The sequence below is a fragment of the Herpailurus yagouaroundi genome, unplaced genomic scaffold (assembly GCF_014898765.1).
Source record: "Herpailurus yagouaroundi ecotype Mexico unplaced genomic scaffold, PumYag 139, whole genome shotgun sequence".
NCBI classification, from domain to species: Eukaryota; Metazoa; Chordata; class Mammalia; order Carnivora; family Felidae; genus Herpailurus; species Herpailurus yagouaroundi.
Genome location: NW_024412394.1, coordinates 51232168 through 51252475, shown reverse-complemented (window position 1 = coordinate 51252475; position 20308 = coordinate 51232168). Strand labels below are relative to the sequence as shown.

General features: G+C 36.4%; 1 pseudogene; it reads left to right on the top strand.

Annotated features, from left to right (window-relative positions):
- LOC121030065 (tigger transposable element-derived protein 1-like) overlaps positions 1 to 19101 on the top strand; it is a 71152-nt pseudogene extending 52051 nt beyond the window's left edge.
- The last annotated feature ends 1207 nt before the right edge of the window (positions 19102 to 20308 follow it).

Below are 20308 nucleotides of genomic sequence, written 5' to 3'. Positions count from 1 at the left end.
TTATGGAAAGATAACAGGGTCATTTTTAAAAAATTTTATATTTCTGAATTAGTACCTAACACTTGGTAGGTTTTAAATTAATATCTATCAAATTATGGGGCGCCTGGGTGGCGCAGTCGGTTAAGCGTCCGACTTCAGCCAGGTCACGATCTCGCGTCCGTGAGTTCGAGCCCTGCGTCAGGCTCTGGGCTGATGGCTCAGAGCCTGGAGCCTGTTTCCGATTCTGTGTCTCCCTCTCTCTCTGCCCCTCCCCCGTTCATGCTCTGTCTCTCTCTGTCCCAAAAATAAATAAACGTTGAAAAAAAAATATCTATCAAATTAATAAATCAATACAATCAAAATAATTTCTACTGTTATTTATTTAATTTATTTTTAAATTCTTATTTATTTTTGAGAGAGAGAGAGAGAGACAAAGTGTGAGTGGGGGAGGGACAGAGAGAGAGTGAGACAGAATCCAAAGCAGGTTCCAGGCTCCAATCCGTCAACATGGAGCTTGATGCAGAGTTCGAACTCAGGATCTGAGAGATCATGACCTGAGCTGAAGTCAGACACTTAACCGACTCAGCCTCCCAGGTGCCCCATCTATTGCATTATTTAAAATTGATTCTTTTTTTAAAAAAATATTGTCAAGTTAATTAATTAATTAATTTTTTTTAGAGAAAGAGAGAGCGAGAGCGAGAGCGAGTGTGCATGCAGTGGAGGAGCAGGAAAAGAGAGGGAGAGAGAGAATCCCAAGCAGGCTCCACACTGTCAGTGGAGCCTGATGTGGGGCTCCAACCTACGAACCATGAGATCATCACCTGAGCCAAAATCAAGAATTGGATGCTTAACCGGTTGAGTCACCCAGGCTCCCTAAAAGTCATTCTTAAATTTTATCAGAAAATAGTAACTAATAAATCAGTAAGGAACACCTTTCCAACAAGGTCTTGCAGAAATCTTCCTGGGAAGAAACTAGGACATGATAAATTAGATATCATGTGTGGGTAGTAAACAAGGTATTTGTAATATAGCAAATGTAGAACTACAAATCGATAAATTTTTAGGGTAAATAGATATATATGTAAAGAGAGTTACCCTAAACACAAGAGGCTGTAAGATGATATGGGGTGGAGGGAGTCAAATATGAAGACCCTATGGAGAAAATCTGTAATGGACAGGAAAGTCTTGACAAAAGCTCTTAATCCATGTTGGGGACTGAAAGGGAAGTAGATCCCACCAATACTCCCCAGAGGAACGAATACGGAAAAGGAGCTTAAAATTTGGGGGTTGTGTTCCCAAAGACTTTTTACCTTGTTGGGCCAAGAATTTATGCAAAAGCACAAGATAGAAGCTCAACAAGAAAATTCCATGAGCTGACTCCAATAGAACACCCAGAATCCAGGAAAGACCCAACCATATCATGGGGACTCTAGAAAGTTGGACAGAAGACCTCGTGCATCCTGGAGAAAGGTGAATGTCTAATTAGGGATCCCATATCAGCCTGGGAATTGACCAAAAAGGTATCCATGGCAGTGGCACTGTGGTAGCAGAAATGGTGCAGTAGCAGCATCAGTGCAGTTGGGAGGCACCAGGAGAAGAAATAATGCCTGTCATGGAACTGGGATCACTGGGACTCAAGCTGAAAACATTGGGACACATTTAATATTCATACTGAATATTGTATGTATTGTAAACAATACTATTGGATAAAGTATGGATGTCCCTTTCCTCACCACCACACCCCAGATCCTTAAGCTGGTATTCTTCTGGGAAACAAACTATGCAGAGTTGTAGTTTGCATCTTGGGGAGCTGTGGATTTCAGCATGACTCTGACAGATACTTGGACACATCTGTTCTTATCATTGTGTTACTTCAATTTTATTGAAGTTCTATATCCAGAGTAATGGCCAGGGTAATGCTTTAGCTAATGTATATCTCTGACTTGTGATCACAATGAGAAAGACACTGTCTACCCTAACTTGTTATCTAGCAATCTATAGAGTTTAGTATTTTGGAAATAATTCTTTTTATTCTTAAGTAAAACTTATATATGAAAACAAAAGGAAAAAAAATGACATTCCAGAAATTATTTTTACCAAGCACTTCTACTAAGGTATTTATTAATTCACAATCTCTAATAATAGCTACCTTTAAAGAGGAAAAGTTAAAATACCTTTATGCTATTAAATATTTATATATATATATACATATATATATGTATATAAAGCTGGATATGAATCTGAAAAATTAGCTAGCCTTTCCTTCTAGCTTTGCCACATTAAAACCATCCCCAACAGATGGTGATTTACCATCTGGTTCATGACCTGCAGAGAAAATGGTTCCAAAGCTTCTGTAAGTTCATGTGTGCAATGTGCAACAACGCTTTTACTTCCTCTGTTGGTAGAATACTAAATATTTTACTCCACAGATTGCCCTTCTATTTCATAAAGTGTGTAATTATACATGTATTTTTATAGTTCAGAGGCACCACCCCTCATCTCATCGATTTTCTAAGAGTTCTACAAGTTATCTGTTATTGCCATTTTATGTATGAAAGAATTAAAAAATTGAGTGATTTGCCCATGATCCCATAGACTGTAGGTGGCAGAAACAGGATTCCAGTTGAGGTCAACATATTTTAAATCTGTTGGTCTTTACCACAATCAACTTGTTCTGTTTTTCTGTGAACATAGAGCACAATTTACAGTATGAATTCATTGATCCTGGGACTTGGGCTTATTTTCAATGGGGCACTAGACAGAAACTTAGTCTTCCAGTAACCAAGGTAACTATGTCCCATGGGTTTAAGGAATAAATGCACAAAACCAAGACTGAAATCACAAAACCAAAATGGCAAAGCTTCTCAAATCTGAAACAGAGACAATTTTGAAATATCCTTGATTTTCTCTATTTATTTACTACATGCTCTCTGTCTCTATTTTCTGTGGATATATAACTTTGGTGAACAAGCTCTTTGCATGCAGTGCACCTTGTTTTCTCTGCTAGCCAAATTGTCTAGTAGCCTTTACTTCTTGTCCAGTAGATTTAGTTTGTTGGCCTTTCTTGGCATTCTTTTAGGTTTCTTCTAAATTCCTGGTTTTCCTTGATAATTTATGATTGTGGAGTTCAAAATAGACAGAGTTCAAATAAAATCTGAGCCACCAGGTTCTAAGTGTATGGTGTACATTCAGGGAATCATCAAGTCAATGCTTTTGGTGATTAGGTTGACCACTTTGACCTACATCATTTACCTTGGATGGCATTTTGAATAAAAAACAAACATTTATTATTTTAAATTACCACAAATCAACTAAAAGATAATGCTACTAATATTTAAAAATATATGTAATAAATTCTGAATGCAAACATACGCACCAGCATACCCACAGGAAACACTAGACTGAAAGTCAGAGAAAAGCTAAACATTATCCATCAGAAGGCAATAGAAGCACAGACCAAATGGCAGAAGGTGGGGGTGGAGGGTTAATTTGGTGGGAATAAATGATAGATCTTATATACAGCAATCATTCAGCTCTCTGCCTTGTAATGCAATTTAAAAGAAAAGCTGTGGGGAGGTTCTGCTGACTTCATTCGGTTTGAACTATCGTAGCAGGAGTCAGAGGGGAGCTTCAAACCCAATCAGAGACCCAGCAGCTGTTAAAATATCTAAAACAATTTCAAGTTAAGATTCTTACTGGGACACATGGTATGAACTATCAGAACAATTTCTTTCCTCTTTAACATCTGTACCTCCACATGATTAGCAGAAATGGCACATTGAAGTTTTCTCCATCAGAATGAGATGGTCCTAATAATATGCGTTTTCAATTTAATAGTAAACTTCCAATTTAACTACAATATGAAGTTTATAATTGAAAACAACTTCTGATACTCTCACATTACTCTAACTGTACTTATAAGCACAAGTTAATTATAATAACGTGAATTGAAAATGAAAGATAATCTAATCAACTGATTTTTAAGGGATGAGTTAATCGCAAATTCCCAGAAATACCCTACACACACCAATTATGATAATGCCACCTAAGTACAAAAATATATATACTAGTACACCTATGCTGTTTTTATATGTTTGTCTTATAATTACATCAATGACCTAGGAGTGAGATATTGCCTGAGGGTTAATGACTAGCAGGGAACATACATTTAGCATTAACCCTAAATAAATTCCCTGTACTTCCATAATTATTTCAAAAACCTCACTAACATATATAGACTATAAATAAAACCTCTAATGATCTCTGGGTCAACGTCTGGTCTTCTCTTGAATGTTTCCAACTTTATTAATTATCTGAAAGAATTGTCAAAGGCAAATTATGAAACTTTGTGAACAAAATTCTTTGCAAATATGAGAAATACTACAGGCATGTTGTAAATGTTCTTCCAAAACAATGAATATAACATTAGTCAAGGCAAAATGGTGACGTAGACAAATAGCCAACTGAGAAGCAGATAGAAACTAGAAAACTAGAGAATAGTTCTAAGAAAATCACTCAGAATAAAGCACCATAAATATAAGAAAAATGTAAGAGAAGGCTGAGAAAATGTAACAAAGGTCAAAGAGAATGTATAAAAGGAAAAAACAAAGAAAAGGTAATATTTGATAAGAAAATTGCTGAGAATTTTCTAGGAGTGATCATTGAAAAGTAAGATAAATTACAGAAGGGGGCACCTAGGTGGCTCGGTTAGGTAAGGAACTGACTTGATTTCAGCTCTGGTCATGATCTCACTGTTCTGAGATTCAGCATAGGGCTCTGTGCTGACAGTGTGGAGCCTGCTTGAGATTCTATCTCTCCCTCCCTTTCTGTCCCTTTCTTTCTCTCTCTATCAAAACATATAAATAAACATTTAAAAAGAAAAATTGCAGGAGAACACTGAGTCCTGAGCGAGTAAATGGAAACAATCAATATTCAAATACCTGTTGTGAAGTTGGAGAACACCAAAAACAAACAAAAAATTACCTCGGGGCCTCAAAGGGAATGTTCCATTGGCTCCACAGAAATGAAAATTAGAACAATGGCATGCTTTTCAGCAATGTAAAAATACCAGAGGACAATGAAAAATACCTTTAATATTTTGAAGCATTAAAGACCAACCTAAAATACTAAACCCAGACAAAACATTAATTAACAATAATGGTAAAATATTCATTTTCAAACACAAAAAATTGATATTTTACTAGTCTCATACCCTATCTGAAAGAACTGCTAAAGAAAAATAAAAACAGAGGGGTGCCTGAGTGGCTCAGTTGGTTGAGCGTCCAACTTCGGCTCAGGATCTCATGGTTTGTGAGTTTGAGCCCCGTGTCAGGCTCTGTGCTGACAGCTCGGAGCCTGGAGCCTGCTTCGGATTCTGTCTCCTTCTCTCTCTGCCCCTCCCCACTTGTGCTCTGTCTCTCAAAATAAATAAATGTAAAAAATAATTTAAAAAAAAGAAAAAGAAAAACAAATGAGATGGTATATAAGAAAAAGATAAGCATTTCTAAATGAAATCAGTTACCAAATATTTTTTTTAAAAATGATAATCTGTAGCTTAAAAATATATATTATGGTGTACCTGGAGGAATCAGTAGGTTTAGTGTCCTACTCTTGATTTTGGCTTAGGCCATGATCTACGGTCTTGAGATCAAGCCCGGGGTACAGCCTGCTTAACATTCTCTCTCCCTCTCCCTCTGCTCCTCCCTTGCTCATGTGCCCAGTCATGTTGTCACACATGCACCCCCCCTCAAAAAAATATATAAAATATATGTACATATATATATAATATGTACATATATTTTATATATATATATATATATATATGATGGTAAGAACACTTAACATAAGATCATCCCTCTAAAATTTTGAAGTGCAGAAAATTATATTAACTATGGGCACAATGTTATACAGAAGATCTTTAGAATATATTTACCTTACACAAGCTGAAATTTCACACATTTTGAACGACAATTCCCTATTGCCCTCTTCCCCCTGGTTCTGGAAACTACCATTTTGCTCTCTTTTTTATGAGTTTGACTATTTTATATACTTTATGTAAGTGGTATCATGCGGTATTTGTCCTACAGTGACTGGCTTATCACTTAGTATAAAGTTCCCCAGGTTTATCCATGTGTCACATATTACACGCACCAACAATGCACAAGGGTTCCAATCTCTTACATTCTCACCAACACGGACCTTTTGTTTTTTTTGATAATTGCCACCCTAAAGGTGTGATGTAACATCTCATATACGTCTTCTTTGGAGAAATATCTATTCAAGTTCTCTGCCCATTTATCTACTCGTTACTTTTTATTTTTTTTTACTATTGAATTGTAAAATCTCCTTATATATTTTGAATATTAACTCCTTTTCAGATACATGGTTAGCAAATATCTTCTCCCATTCCTCAGGTTGCCTTTTCACTCTGTTGCTTTCTTTGCTTTTTAGTTTAAAGTAGGCATTTTAAAATAAGGTAGAAGAAAAATGCTACTGGAAATGCAGGGTGGATCATGGATTTTTGAAGTAGTGTATTCTACCTCTCTTATGTAGCTCACACATGACAGAGATATAACCACTAAAAGGATAAAATTGAGGGACACCTGGTTGACTCAGTCAGTTAAGCAACCAACTCTTAATTTTGCCTTAGGTCATGATCTCATGGCTCATGGGATCGAGCCCCATGTTGAGCTCTGTGCTGACAATACGGAACCTGCTTGGGATTCTCTCTCTGTCTTTCTCTCACTCTCAAAATCAGTAAATAAACTTTCTAAAAATTAAAAAAAAAGGATAAAATTGAAAGATACAACTTTCAAACCAGTAAAGGGGAAAATGACTAATAAAATATAATTATTCATTTCAACAGATGTTAGAAAACAGGAAATGAAGGAGAAAAACAGTATAACAATCAGTAACTCTCAAAATAAGTAGAAGAAAGTGACAGAAAGAAGCAAAATATAATAATAATAATAATAATAATAATAATAGTTTAATACAGTAAGTGATAAAAGGAAATGCTTTGGAACATGTTTGTGAAGTCATAAAGGTTGTTGAAGACAGATGATCTTGTTCCATGCTACTTGAAAAGAACAACTATTATCGATGGTCAGCATATTAAGGAAATCAATTATAGCTCAGAATTAAAAGTCATTTCGTAACAGCTGAGGTTTTCTAAAATAAGGAGTCCCTATTGAAGGAAATCTTCAAGCCTGGGTTGGACAAATGGTCCAGAGTGAATGTGGGTTTCATGTGTTTGATATTAAGAGTTCTTTTTAATGCTAAGTTCCTATAATGATGAGGTTTTTCAGGTGTATTAAGCCAAAAGCTTTTGAACATGGAATATTTTTTCTCAGTTTGAAGCATCATCAAGATAGTACTTTAAAGGTTGGTTTTACCCATCACGGTGTCCCAAGGCCTTAGTACAATGTTGTGATACTTAACACAACCTCAATAAATAGTTCCTGAATTGAAGACTGGCAGATTTAATATAGTCCTAGGAAAATAATAAAAAGGTGAAAGGATAAAAAAGTATAGTCTCTGATAGTAGAAATAGGAACCAAGTTATTAAACTATAAAATCTTGTACAGTGGGAAATACAAAGTGCATATAGAAAGTCATAAATACTTTTCAAAACATATAAGAAAAAGAATAATTTTATCTGATGCATTTGGGTATAACCAACTATGATAGAACATGGTTCTAAAGCTGAAAGTATTGTGTCTCAGCAATTATTAACTTTTTTCAAAGAAGGAATTATTAAAATTGATACTTTCCATCTCTAAGGAATTTGTTTAGGAAGTACATATTTTATAAGCAAACTATAGTGATGTCAACAAACTTTTTGAGTTTTCTATCTAGAGAGTAGACTAGGACTTTTGTTTTACATTTTTTTTTTAATGTTTATTTATTTTGAAAGAGAGAGAGAGAGAGAGGAGGTGGGGCAGAGAGAAAGGGAGAGAGATAATCCCAAGCAGGCTCCACGCTGAGGGCTCAGTCTCACAGACTTTGAGATCATGACCTGAGCAGAAATTAAGAGTCAGTTTTTCAACCAACTGACACCCAGGAGCCCCTCTTTTAGTTTTCTGTCTAGAAGGGACCAAATGATTTTCATTAAAGGACATATGCCATAACTATATTAAGCAAGATAAACATTCTTCCTGGAAGGATTTGGGTGTGTGATATGGGGTTCTATCCATGTATCTTGCAAAATCATTTTCTGAACTATAAATCATTTTTAAGTTTTACCACAATAAAATAACACAATATTTACCAGAGATGACTTTTGTCACCTAGCCCACAGCATCAGATGAGATGTGTTTTGGGTTTTCATCAGATTTGAATTAGTCGCCTTTTCTTTTCAGTTGTGGGAGACAAACATTAAATTGTGGAACCCTCACAAACCTATACCCCTCCCTCGTTTTTAAAAAAAAATGTTTATTTATTTTTGAGAGAGATAGAGAGACAGAGCACAAGTGGGGGAGGGGCAGAGAGAGAGGGAGACAGAATCCGAAGCAGGCTCTAGGCTCTGAGCTGTCAGCACAGAGCCTGACTTGAGGGCGAGGCTCCAAACCCATGAACCATGAGATCATGACCTGAGCCGAAGTCAGACACTCAACTGATTGAGCCACCTAGGTGCCCCAACACCCCTCCCTCTTTAGTGGACATGGGAAGAGGATGGCAGTGTATCTCAGTTCGTATGATGATTGTTACTAATAATGATTGTTACTAATCTATTTCATGGGAAACTTCAGGATAGACTTTACCTCAGTTTCAAGCTGCTAAAATTCTACTGGGGTCATTCAAGCCTAAACTTACCTTTCCAATCCGAAGTGTGTCAGTTCTAACAAACTTTAACACTTTTATTTATAAAGTATGCTTTCCCCAGAAAGTATTTAAGACAACTTCTCTCGTTTGCTTGTACTGTAGTATTTTGCAAGCATGCCTGATCAATCTAGTCAGCTGGGGAGTTTGAAAAAAATTCTGATTTGTGGACACATCCCAGGAGATTATGATGTGGCCATTTGGGAGAGACTTAGGAATCTGTTTTTGAGTCTTCCCAAGTGACAAGGTTTAGAAACACAGATTCACTATGTGTCACTCCTTCAGCACTTTCTCTGTGTGCCATATGGTGTTCTGCACCCCTAAAGGAAGTTAACACACTCTGAAAGATGAGCTCATACCCTTGTACCAGGAAGATAAACCCCAGAGCACTGTGACCTTGGCCCAGAAGTTCACAAGAGATCAATGGCAGGATTTGTTTTGGCTTCGTTTAGCCAAAATTTATCCAATAATGGTATTGAAAACATCTGTTTTTTTTTTTTTTTGAGACAAATATGGATGTAATAAAATAAGTGCTTTATTGCAGATGAAGAACCATGTGGAGATGTGAGAAAGGAAACTTATAGCTTGTAAGGAATAACTGTTACAGCCACAGTAATCACGTAGCTTCAAGTTTGCCAGCTCAAGAGCAGCAGTCCTGGGGCCCCTTGGTATGGACTTGCCTTGAGAAAGCAGGTCACTTTCGCCTGGTTTTAATATCACTTTTAGATTCATAGTTTGCTTGCTTAATAACACAACTTACTGCCTAATATTGGGCCACACATATAGTACACTCTTAAGAGATGCTTCCTGAAGAAAAGAAGGGTGTGAAGAAATAGAAGTTTTAGAAAAACAAAACTAGTAGTTTGCATTAAACATTTAAAAAATTTTTCCCTATTGGTTTTAATTAAGCTCTTGCTGAGTTGTGAACTCCAAGAGATTTTTTTAAGAAGAAAAAGTATTTTAAAGCCTTCCCACAGGTTTTTCATACTCTTAATGGATAAAATCAGAGTACTGAAGATTATAATGCCCACACTCAAATGATGGCTTATGAAATCAGTCTGCATCTACCTGAGATGAAAAGAAGGTTGTAAGATAAAAATAATGGATTGTGGTCTTAATATGAAGAGCAGAGACAATAGTTCTTTTTGTGAAAAAAAATTACAGAATTTTTCTTATGGGGAATTGTTTTTATGGTAGAAAAGTATTTAAAGAGCATGTGTCTCTCTTCAGAGATCAATTTATTGCAGGTCTATAAACCTTACTCTCTTTCCCTTTAAAATACAGGTTTTTTTTTTTTTTTTTTTTTTTTTTTTTTTTTTTTTAGAAAGTCTCTTATTTACCTTAGGAAAAAAAATCAATACTATTACAGAGAAAAAGAGACCTTCTTATTTTCATATGTTGTTTGAATTTATAGGTGTTACAGTTAACATAGATAGATTACATACCATATTTCAAAATAGAAATTATGATGACCAAAATGGTACATTTATAAGCTAGAACTTAGAAAACTAACATAGAAATATAATTGGTCTTTTGGTTGGTATCTCACCAGGTAGTAATTAATTATAGAATGGCTCATGCACTGTGTCATTTCTTTTTCTGCCGGATATAAGAATTTTTCAAAATGTTTAGTAGCGATTCAGCAGACCACACTATTCTGTCTTTATATACAAAACTGATGTTTTAACATAAGAAATTCCATGTATAAGTTTGCTAATTTTTCCTTGAGAATATTATAATGAAACTGACAAAGTAACATTGTGTTAAAGCAAACCACTGTGTTAAATAAAGGATGGGTGGAGAAGACAATTATGGAAAGATAGATGGCAAAGCCTAGAAGATACCTTCCATGATGAAAATACACTATAAAAAATACCTAGAACAAGCTAAATATGATCATAGCTGCCCAATTCCAACATACTAGAATTAGTTTACATATCTTGAAGCTGGAAAGAAATTCAGAGGCATACAGTTTAATAACCAGAGGGGATTTTGGAATAATTTAAAAACAATTAAGACAAAACAGTACTTTTCTGCTAAATTGTAAATTAAAGATCTCAATTTTTTAGGAAGTGAGTGGCATTTAATTTAGAAATCTAAGGAGATTAAAACAGTTGAGTAATCAGGCATGAGCAATCAGGTTCTTTGCGGCCTTTCTCTGCCACCGACACACTGAAGGACTGGCCCCATATGATTCTCTTCCTCTTATTCCTGGTCATCTAATCTATCCTCAAGCAGCAAAAATGGATGCAAGCCTTGCCAATCAAAATGAAACAGTTAGCGCCTGACCTCCATCTTAACCAAGCATGCAGGAAAATGGTGAGAGGTTTAGAATCAAGTTTTAGGATTTAGATGAAAATATTTATACATAAAAACTAGGTACAGATTGTGTTTGTCTTCTTTTTTTTTATTTTTTTTTTCGTTTGCTTGTTTGTTCGTTTTGTTTTTAGTGGGTTAAGTTGCTAGAGGTAGGTCTGCTTAGGCTAGCGCAGAAAACAAATGAACTACCCAGAGAGGCTACGTTCCCAGAAAGCACAGAGGTTTCCTCAAGCTCTGAGCTAACATCTCAGGCTCAAAGAGAAAGATGGGGAATTGCCTGGTCACTTGGGTGCCTTTTCCCTGCGCTTGTCTGAGGGCATGTTTTCCTTTGATAATAGACTCTCGTAAATACAAGTCCTTGAAAGGGTGGGAAGGAGAATACTGTGGCTCCACAAGCTTTGAGAGGCTTTGAAATTCAATGTGATATCCTTTATGTTGGCGAGTGGCTGAAGATCAAGGGCAATCAATCCTGATGCTTTCAAATTTATAAGATATTTTGGCTGGAAGGACTGGAAAAGATTTATCTTTCTGGAATATTTCGTGTCTGTTCTCTCTTCTACTTCATCTCTGGGTCTACATCCTAGTGGAATAGTTGAGAGAATGTTTGCAGATGGACATCAGCGGCTGAGGCTAATTAGCAGCTATTCAATAATACCTTTTCCAAACAAGCAAAACAAAACAAAAGGAGGAATTTCTTCATTTTTGGTCTACCAATATTTCTTTTTATTATAACCTTTGCTCTTTCATCCCCTGGAGTTACTAATATATACTTCACCCCTATCTTATTATAAAATCATACCACAGAGAATCTAGGTCATATTTGTTATTATTAATACACAGTAAAAATGCCACACATTTTCTATCTGACTTTTTGGAACTCTCTCTCTCTCTGCCATCCTTCCTACCTCTGTTCTGTCTCCTTCAGTTCGACCCAAATAAGGGAAATAAAAGTTTTTCTCTACCTTGTTAATATTAATTCATCCTCCTTTTCTAATTCTTAAATGATCTTTGACAGTCTTTTCTCATTCAAGAGAATGAATGCACACCCGTTTCTGGCTGACACAGTCTTAGGCCTTTGCTACTTCATCTCATAAATTATTTCCTTCTACCTAGCAAAAGGAACTTCCTTTGGATGAGCTTTCTCTCAACCTATCTCCCTTTTCTTCTTCTCGCCCCATTTCTTCTACCCTCTTTGCATTCATGATTGCCTCCCTCCACCAAATTTTCTTTAAAAAATATCCTCTCAGGGCGCCTAGGTGGCTCAGTTGGTTAAGCATCTGACTTCAGCTCAGGTCATGATCTCACGGTTCGTAGGTTCGAGCCCTGCATTGGGCTCCGTGCTGACAGCTCAGAGCCCGGAGCCTGCTTCAGATTCTGTGTCTGCCTCTCTCTTCCTCTTCCCTGCTGGCACTCTGTCTCTCTGTCTCTCTGTCTCTGTCTCTCTCTCTCTCAAAAATAAATAAATATTAAAAAAATTAAAAACCGGGGGTGCCTGGGTGGCTCAGTCGATTAAGCGTCCGACTTCGGCTGGGGTCATGAGCTCATGGTTGGTGGGTTCGAGCTCCACGTCGGGCTCTGTCTGGCAGCTCAGAGCCTGGAGCCTCTTTCAGATTCTGTGTCTCCCTCTCTCTCTCTGCCCCTCCCCTGTTCATACTCTGTCTCTGTCTCAAAAAATAAAAAATAAACAGTAAAAAAATTTTTTTAATAAAAAATTAAAAAAACAAATAAAAATACCCTCTCATAGTCTAAATTAGAATTTTATTTATTCTTGTAATTTAAAAAAGTGGAAATTAGTACATTTTCAACTTCCCTTAAAATAGATATTCTAATAATAGGCAATAAACTTAATAAATTAAAATATGAAATAACAAAGTCCTTCACTTTCTAGTAGCACTGTTTTGATATTTCATAATAATAATAAATGCATACTATTAGCCCAGCCCTCAAAATTCATCTTTAAAAAAATCCAATGTATCCAAATATATTACTCTATCAGATGATGTTACACTGGCTGATTGGTTAAATGACCTTTGGTAATGTGTAAGTGTATTCATAATTATAAGAAATAATAAAATTGCGGTGTCTGGGTTAGCTCAGTGGATTAAACATCTGGTGTTTCATTTTGGCTCAGGTCATGATCTTACATGATCTCACAATGATCTCACAATTTGTGGGTTTGAGCCCCACATCAGGCTCCACGCTGACAGTGTGGAGCTTCTTGGAATTATCTCTCTCTCCCACTCTTTCTCCCTCTCTCTCTCTCTGCCCTTCACACGCTTGTGCATAGGCACGTGTGCACTTACGCTCTCTCTCGTTCTCTAAATAAATAAATAAATAAACTTAAACTTAAAAAAAAACCTGGCATTTAAAAAATAATAAAATAGATCAAATCCAATAGAAAACATATAACCAACCAAACAACACATGAAAGAGAGAAGTAACAACATTCATTTGTATTATCTTTGCATTTATCAATAACTAATGTTTCGGAGGCAAATCAAAATTTTTCCATGAGGTTGAAGATTTGTTTGGGTGACTCATAACAGAGTCATTAGTATTAGGGTAATATATATATATATATATAATAATTAAGGAATTTTTTTATTTTTAAAATGGAAATATGTACAACAAAAATATAAGCATATATCTTTTCTCGGTTGCTGTTGATGTAACCAATTGTTAAGATTATACACCAAATTGCATAAACTTTGCTTCTAAATATGTGTTGATAAATGAATTCATAGAATACCATAGTTATGAATATTAGAGCTCTAGGAGACTCAATGAGATAGTATAATAAAGCCACTTAGGTTCTATAAATTCTAGCTAACAGAATAAGTAGTTTGCTTTTGATGGAGAGTATTGCTTTTCTACTAGCCTTCACTCAGTAGAACTAGGAGAAAAAAAATAAATTGTACAGCTTTAATAGGAAAACTGAAGGTAACAGGTCTCACAGTGAACCAGTTGTCCCCATAGTGACTGGGTTGGTGTAGCATATACCAGTTACACATCTTATAAAACTAGTAATTATATTTCGTTCATGTGTTGAAATTTGGGGGTGAGACAGAATTTCAAGTTATCTACCATACTACCAGGAGAATTTCTGCCTAAGACATATGTATTAATATTATATGACTGTTTATGCTCATTTCACAAGTGTAAAATAATCATGTGAATTATATAGCAAATTTGTGTATACATATATGTCAGGTATGGGCTGCTGTGTTTTCAGTAAGCAAGAATACTAAATAAACTATTATGAAAAATTATATCTTGGAGTCATGATGGGTCAGAAGCAATCTATATAGGTTGGCAGAATTTAGAAAATTTTGCTGACTTAATGAATAAGTGGGAACACTAGTACATATCCAGTGTCTTCTGTCATAGAGCAATGACTAATTTCCTGAACAAATTTTCTGGCCTTGACCAAATGGAAAAGGGAAATAAAGTTGGAATTTGATTCCAAAATACTATTTCAATCCCTGACACTTTTTCTTCAATTTAAAGGCAAATTGTACAACTTACAAAGTCTCAATCTCTCAATTTTTCAAATGGACAAGGTAACATTTGCAACCTACCAAAAGAGCTTAGAGAGGTTTAATGAGGTGACATATCTAAAATGTTATCTAGGGGGAAAATATATATATATTTTTATCTCTGCAGATAATGCCTCAGCTTGACTGGAGAAAAAAAAAGATACCACAAGATATCATTGTATTATGATAAAGCAATGAACTACCACCTGCAGGAAATTGGCTTCATGAAAGGCAATGACAAAGAGCACATCAGGATTACATGAAATCAATCAGAGGCAGGCAGGAAGAACACAAGCCAGATGAAGTGGAGTCTTTTATGGCAGGCAGGAGAATATATCAAAGCCAACCTTGCTAATTTCAAAAAGCCCACTCCCTTCTCTAGAGGTGAGAACATTACTTCAGACAGCATGCTGGCTCCGCTGGACTTCTGTGAAGATGCTATAACTCCATTTGTGGGTTTCTTAAAGAATGATTTAGGAATGAAAAGGGCCAGCAAACCTGAGCACCGTTAATTTAGTTCACCAGTAGGAGAGAACTGAGTGCACAGCTTTCCACATTTATTTCTCCATCAGGAACTTGTTATTTGTACCAGCTGGACCCTGATTTGTGTATTTTAATTCTGAGCTATACTATTCATTTAAATGCTGCTTTCCAAAGAAACTCCTAAGTAATTTTTTTTCCTTAAAGAGAGACATTTGTGCAAAGCAAAACAAAATCAAACAATCCAGCTAAAAGTAGACGTTGTCTATCCTTGAGTGGCAAAATGAAAGGTAGGAGGAGGAAGGACGGTCCAAGTGATGGGTGTGATGGATCACAGATCATGAAGAGAGCTCGATGCAGGCAAATATTTTTCATAGGAAGAACAGAGGCTGCAAAAAGATCTGTGTCAGTGCTGGAAACCCATGAGTAGGCTGTAAAGAATTCAAGTGTTCCAAGCACCCTGAGAATAAGTGGAAAGAGTATTCTGAGAAGCCTCATGGTGCTTGCTGAATGCTCATGGGCCAAGGACAATGTCATGGGGATTAGGCACATATAAGTAGCTGTACATAATGGGATAGGACTGGGTATAATTGGAAGTCCAATAGACATGAGGATTACTCCTCAGCTTTAAGTGGTTGTAGCCTGTGATGCTGATAGAAAAGCTGAAAGTGCTTACCAGCATGATGATATTTTTTCACCTCAGAATGACCAAATCTACTCCTTGAATGTACACCAGAGAGAAAATAAACGAACTAAATACACTTATTGCATTTTTATCGGTGCCTTGTATTTGAACCCTTTCTGATAATAAACATACTTTGAATTAATGGACGAATTGACGGAAGTTTGGGGTAAAGATCATTTTAATTAATTCATTTAACTGTAAAAGTTGGACCTCAACATTTTGTGCTCACAGCTTAGAGCCTGGAGTCTGCCTCAGATTCTGTGTCTCCTTCTCTCTCTCTGCCCCTCCCCCGCTCATGCGCGCATGCTCTCTTTCTCTCTCTCGCAAAAATAAATAAACATTAAAAAAAGAGAGAGAACTAGACTATAACTCACAAATCATCTCTTCTATTGTTTTCAATTTAAGTTCCAAATGGTCTATGAGCTGGGCTGAGGTAGATATTCTCACTTCAAATAATAGTCTTTTCCAAATATGTAAGGGGAAAAAAGCTAATAAATAGCCTCGATTTTATCTTTTCTCCCATGTTTATTTCCTTAAACACTCAGTACCTGTCTGACACATCTATCATGTGTCTTTTAGTAATGTCTTTTAGTAAGTTAGTAAACAGTAAATTATCAAGCAGCAAAATCCAATAACACAACTCTACCAGAATGAATATGTATTTCAATATTGTGATTATTTTGGGGTTTGCTTGCTTGTGGCAGTGACAGACTTGCCAACCTATACTAGAGTCATGTTGTCTGTTGGAAAAAAAGAGCTCCTATTTAGCGGAATTAAATTTAATACTTTTACAAAGCATGATTTTCCTTAGACTGCAGCACGGTTTCAAGTGTTCTATCACTCAAATAAACATAAAAGCTGTGGGTGTGGTCTAATGATGAGTTCTCTTTGGGTTACAGAGGTAGTCAATGGCACAATAGTACTAAAATCCTGATCCTCTGATTTGAGTTCAAAATTTTTCCTATTTACATAGTTATTTGAGTGCCTGGAATTTTGTTTTCATGAAGAAATTTGTTCAAGATTTTTCCTATTTACATAGTTATTTGAGTGCCTGGAATTTTGTTTTGATGGAGCTTTGTTTTCAGGAGGAAAGGGAACAGCACAGTTCCGTCGCAAAGGCAGCGTGATGGGCTGGACCACAGGCATACTTTACTTTATTGCTTTATTGTGCTTAGTGACATTGAGCTCTTACAAATTGAAGGTTTGTGATAACCCTGATTTGAGAAAAGTCTCTCAGTGCCAAATTTCTAACAGCATTTGCTCACTTTGTGTCCCTGTGTCATGTTTTGATTATTCTTGCAATATTTCTACCTTTTTCATTATTATGCATTTACTATGGTGATCCGTGACCCTTGATCTTTGGTGTTGCTATTGTAATTCCTTTGAGATGCTGCAAACTGCACCCGAAGAAGACAGGGAACTTAATCAATAAATGCTGTGTGTGTTCTGACTCCTCCACTGACCAGCCATTCCCTCATATCTCGTCTGCTCCTCAGGCCTCCCTATTCCCTGAGACACAACAATCTTGAAATTAGGCCAATTAATAATCCTGTGATGGCCTGCAACAGTTACAGTAAAACGAAGCGGGTTTCCTGTCTCTCACTTTAAATTAAAGATGGAAATAATTAAGCTTAGTGAGGAAGGCATGTTAAAAACTGAGATAGGCCTCCTGTACCGGAGAGCTGAGCTGTGAATGCAAAGGAAAGTTCTTGAAGGAAATTAAAAGCGCTACTGCAGTGAACACATGAATGATAAGAAAGTGAAACAGCCTGATTGCTGATATGGAGAAAGTTTATTGGTCCGAATAAAAGAGCAAACCAGTCACAACATTCCCTTCAGCCAAAACCTAATCCAGAGCAAGGCCCAAATTCTCTTCAGTTCTGTGAAGGCTGAGAGAGGTGAGGAATTTGCTGAAGAAAGGTCTGAAGAAGCTAGCAGAGATTGGTTCATGAGGTTTAAGAAAGCAAGCCATCTCCATAATACAAGAGTGCAAGGTGAAGCAGCAAGTGCTGATGTGGAAGCTGCAGCGAGTTCTCCAGAAAATCCAGCCAAGATAACCCCTGAAGATGGCTACACTAAACAACAGATTTTCAATGTAGAAGGAACGACCTTCCATTGGAAGGGGATGCCAGCTAGGACTTTCACAGTTAGAGAGGAGGAGTCAATGCCCAGCTTCAAAGCTTCAAAGGACAGGCTGACTCTTTTGTTTGGGACTAATGCAACTGGTGACTTTCTTGAAACCAGTGCTCACTTTCCACTCTGAAAATCCTAGGGCTTTTAAGAATGATGCTAAATCTATTCTTCCTATGTTCTGTAAATGGGACGATAAAACCTGGATGACAGCACATCTGTTTACAACATGGTTTTCTGAATATTTTAAGCCCACTGTGGAGACTTACTGCTCAGAAAAAGATTCCTTTTAAAATATAACTGCTCATCGACAATGCACCTGATCACCCAAGAGCTTTGATGGAGATGTACAATGAGATTCATGTTACTTTCATGCCTGCTAACACAAAATCTATCCTGTAGTCCATGGATCAAAGAGTAATTTCTACTTTCAAGTCTTATTATTTAAGAAATCTATTTCATAAGGCCACAGCTTTCATACAAAGTGATTCCTCCGATGAATCTGGGCAAAGTAAATTGAAAACCATCTGGCAATGATTCACCATTCTAGATCCATTAAGAACATTTCTGATTCATAGGGAGAGGTCAAAATATCAACATTAACAAAAGTTTGGAAGAAGTTGATTCCAACCCTCATGGATGACATGGAGAGGTCCAAGACTTCACTGGAGGAAGTAGCTGCAGATATGGTGGAAATAGCAAGAGAAGTTGAATTAGAAGGGAAGCCTGGAGATGTGATTGAGTTGCCGCCACCTCACGATGAAACTTGAACATAGAAAGAGTTCCTTATGGATGAGCAAAGAGGTTGGTTTCTTGAGACGGAAACTACTCCTGGTGAAGATGCTGTGTAGATTGTTGAAATGATCACGTAGATCTAGAAAATTATATAACCTTAGTTGATAGAGCAGTGGCAGGGTTTGAGAGGACTGACTCCAATTTTGAAAGAGGTTCTACCCTGGGTAAAATGCTAGCAAACAGCATCAATGCTACACAGAAATTGTTCATGAAAGGAAGAGTCATCCAATGTAGCAAACTTTATTTTTTTCCTGTTTTAAGAAATTGTCACAGTCATGCCAACTTTCAGCAGCCTGCACCCTGATCACTCAACAGCCATCAATATGGAGACAAGATGCTCCGCTGGAAAAAACATAATGCTCACTAAAAGCTTAGATGATGGTTAGCATTTTTTAGTAGTATTTTTAAATTGAGGTGTGTACATTGTTTTTTTTAGATACAATGGTATTGCACACTTAGTAGGCTACAGTACAGTGTAAACACAATTCTTGTATGCACTGGGAAACCAAAAATATTATTATTTGACTCACTTTATTGTGATATTCACTTTGTTCCAAACCCACAATATCTCTGAAGTTATGCTTATAGTTGATCAAACATTGTTCTGGGTGCTTTTGTGAGAGTGTTTTGGATGAAACTAACATTTAAATCAGTAGACTGAGTATAGCATATCGCCGTCCGTAATGTGGCTGAACTTCATCTATCAGTTTAAGCCCGGAATAGAATAAAAAAGCTGACCTTTCCGTGAGTAAGAGAGAATTATTCCTGCCTGATGGCCTTTAAACTGGGACATCAGCTTTTGTCTATCTGCAGATTTGAATTGAAATATCAGCTCTTCCTGGTTCTCGACCCTACTGGCTTTTGAACTAAAACTACCATTGACTTTCCTGAGTATCCAGCTTTCCAAGTCACTTGGCAGATCTTGGGACTTTACAGCCTCAATAGCCACATTAACTAAGTAACTAACTAACTATACACACACACACACACACACACACACACACACACACATATGTATATATATATAGTTTTATTGTTATATATATAGTTAGTTTTATATATATATATATAACAATAAAGGAAGAAAATGGCATATGGTATATATATCTTTCTTCTTGTTAGGGTACTCCAGAGAAACAGAACCAATAAGATATTTTTTATATATAGATATTCTGAACATTGAGATATGTTTTGATGTAAATTTTCATTTTTTCCACAAAACATAAGAAGTTACTGTATACAATTTGAATATCTATGTTTGTTTTGTAAGTGTACATCTATCAGCATTGCTAGCAGTGATCTGGTCTAGAGACGGAAAATAAATTCCCTTTTTGGAAAAAAATGTGTTTCTGTTACCACAGTGATCAACCCATTTGGGGGAGGATGACTTTGCTATTTTTGTTCTTTGCTATAATATCTAAATGATTATTTTCACAGGTAGTAAAATTTCTCCATGTCGATTAAGTTACATCATCCCCCCCACCCCAAACACTTAATTTTGAGAAACAATATATCTGCCGAGTTCCTGACTAACTCAGTTTTTTTTTTTATTAAATTTTAATTC